The following is a 3,080-nucleotide window of genomic DNA, read 5'->3' on the forward strand; positions in this document are numbered from 1 at the left end:
CGCTGCCACGGATGGACTTGGTTGCTATTCTAACCAGTATGGAAGCCCTAGCAATCGCATTACCCCGTTTTCAAAGGGCAGCAGGTCTTCGGCAGGAACACCTGCAAGAGCTTTCCTGCCATTCCTCTGTGAGAGCAGAAGCTGCAGCACAGGCAGGATATACACCTTTTGACAGTTTTTATCATCCAAGCAGACAACATAACATTAGAAATCTCTACACTTGTGTTATCTCAAGAGTGATGCTGCCATCGTGGACAACATGATGAAACCAAGAAGGGTAGTTGACACAAGGGCATCCAGATCCTAGCCAGAAGCACAGTGCATTTAGGATCCAGTTTACTTAAAATACTGCAGAGGAACTCGCACATTCCAACCAGCCAATTTTAGTTAGTAAAGAAACTATGTCATGTGAAATGCAACAAAGTTACTACCAGTCATTAACCCAGGGACCAGCAAACAGGATTTCGCTTCAAGCATTCATGCAGTCATTATTCTGTTTCTTGCCATGCAGTCCATCGATAATACTATGGCCATGATCAGAGGTGAGGGTGACATGGGCTGTAAGGCACTTGGTGTCATCCCCCGGAATTAAACAGACACAATGGCTCATCTCCCAGTTAACACAGACCCTGGTGACTGGGGCCCAGTTCAAAACCTGTCAGCTTTCCTTCTTCTTTAACCTTGAACAACTAAAGTAAAAGTAATTCTATATTAACTGTAACAGTGTTCTGGTTTGAGCTCAAGCTTCCTTGTTTTGGGAAATGGACAAATAGGAATTATTCCATGCAGTACGATAACTCCGCATTCAATTGGTTAAGAGAGTCAGGTGAACGTAACGTTACGTCGGGAGCCTTTAAAAGCAGCAGGCCGGGGCAGTGTCGCTCTCTGACTCCGGACGGCTTTACGGAGGAGAGCTCCCGCGAATCTGCTGGCTGACGACCAGGCCCGAGGGCCTACACCCCCAGATCGCTGAGGATTACAGACTTTGAACTATTCCTGCCGTGAGTCTCGTCTGAGATCGGGTGAGATATTCGGACTCCCAGCTGTTCCGTGCAGGGAGTTTTTTTCCTGCAGTTTTCTTGCTGCGCGGGGGTTTCTCCCCGCCTGTCTTGCCACGAGAAGGATTTCACTTTCTCTGCCTGAGAGCAGCTGCGAGGTTTTCACTCCCACCTCGCTGCTGGGTGTCTGCCAAGAGATCTGACCTTGAACAAGACTGTTAATAACTTTTTCTCCTCTCCCCCTCTGCACCTGGTTATCTGAGTCCTCTCAGTTTTTTTTTCTGTTTTCAGTTGTGCATATATATATCTATATAACAGTGTATAGTTGTGTGGATTTATTGTTCATTAAAAGTTTGTTTCAGTTTCCCAAACGCAGACTGAGGTGTGAATTTCTTCTTTCCCCTTAAACCCCTTCTGTCTCTAGCGAGACAGAGGGGATCGTTAAGGAATTCGAGGAGTTATTACCTTGGGACCTCGACCCTTAACAAACAGATTTAGTGAGTATTTATAACTGCCATCTATACCTTAACAGTTTTTAAAAGTACATATAAAACATTTTGTTAACTTTAAGAAAACTTGTGCTTTAAAGGAATTAGGATATAAATATCTTGTAAAACCACGTCAGGGCTGGATGCAGCCGTGACAGGCGTTGCCCTCACAGTGGCATGACACACAGCCTGCTGCTCCAGTTACTTCTGCTCAGTGAGGCCAGGGAAGAAATCAGAGGAGTGAGCTTATATTCCTATAGCCATTCCTCTACCTCTCATCCCTCTGAAAATTCTACTTCTTTATACAGATTCATAAAAATCAAGGCAAATCCTTAACTCTCCCATAGTGTGTTGGTATTGCTTTCCTTTTAACTCACACCTTACTAAGCTTGGAAAGCACAGCTGGAAATTACTTTTTAAGGACTTAAAATACAGGCTGCCTGCTGAATCCTCTTCTTGAGCAAAAATACTATCTGTCAAGACAGGATACACTGAGCCCTAGGAATCAGTGAGATTTATAATCTATCTCAGCCTAACAAAGGGTTAGAACTTTGTATTTCTTGAAGAAAAAATGTTTTTGTCTTTACAACTCTGAATTTTCTTGATTTACTAAATCTGAAAAGGTTTTCTAATCTACTGGCTGAGATGCTGCTTAAAAATGCGGTTTTTTTAAACCAATGTTTCCCACGTAGTTACATAAGAGGAGTTTAACAGGCAGATATAAATCCAATATGCACATAGCACATTAGGTAGAAAAAATATTTTGAGCAACACTGTTAGCTTTTCTTAATCTAGGTGACTCGACAATATTGACTCTTTCTACTATGTCATTTAATGTTTTTACCTCCAACATTGCTCTGTGATAATATACAAGGAAGATAGCAAAAAATTGGAATTAAAACTTCATGCATTAAACTACGTTTTGAAAAAAAGGGTAACTAAGAAGCTAACATCCCTATGAGCACCAAAAAAACTGTATTATGCTCTTTATTTAGACTGCGTTGATTTTGAGCTTTTGCTAGGAACTAGAGAATCAACAGAAGTCCACCGAGGACAATCAGGTGTACTAACAAAGAGGAAACCAGGACAGCCAGTAACAAACCAATGCGATTAGACTGTGTCACTCAAGAGACTACCTGGGCCACAGCAGAACTCCTTCTGTGCTCTGAGGAGTAACCTCGGTGATATTAATAAAGAGTGGGGAAAAAGGAAATTAGAAAAGCTAAAGTGGATTCCCTAGGAGCAAACACCCACAATCAGCACCACTCCCAGGATGCGTAAGTAGCAAGAATCCAATGACAAATTAAGGAGTGGTTTGTGGGGGTTTTTTTTGTTGTTGTTGGTTGGTTTTTTGGTGATTTTTGGTTCAGGGTTTTTTTTTTTTGTGGAGGAGAAGCAGGTGGAAGTAAAGGAAATTTAGCCATTTTTGAAATTCTGAATAAAATCATAGAATCACAGATTTTTATTTCCCTGTCTGAGGAAGGTTTGTGGCTTTTTTCTTTTGCATGGGTCATTTGTTTTATTTTTCTTCTGCAGTCTTAGTTGCAGGAAATGTTTGCGATACCCCAAGGCTGCTCTTTCTCCATAATGAAGC

Source organism: Buceros rhinoceros, unplaced genomic scaffold (genome assembly GCF_000710305.1).
Source record: "Buceros rhinoceros silvestris isolate BGI_N320 unplaced genomic scaffold, ASM71030v1 scaffold3834, whole genome shotgun sequence".
NCBI classification, from domain to species: domain Eukaryota; kingdom Metazoa; phylum Chordata; class Aves; order Bucerotiformes; family Bucerotidae; genus Buceros; species Buceros rhinoceros.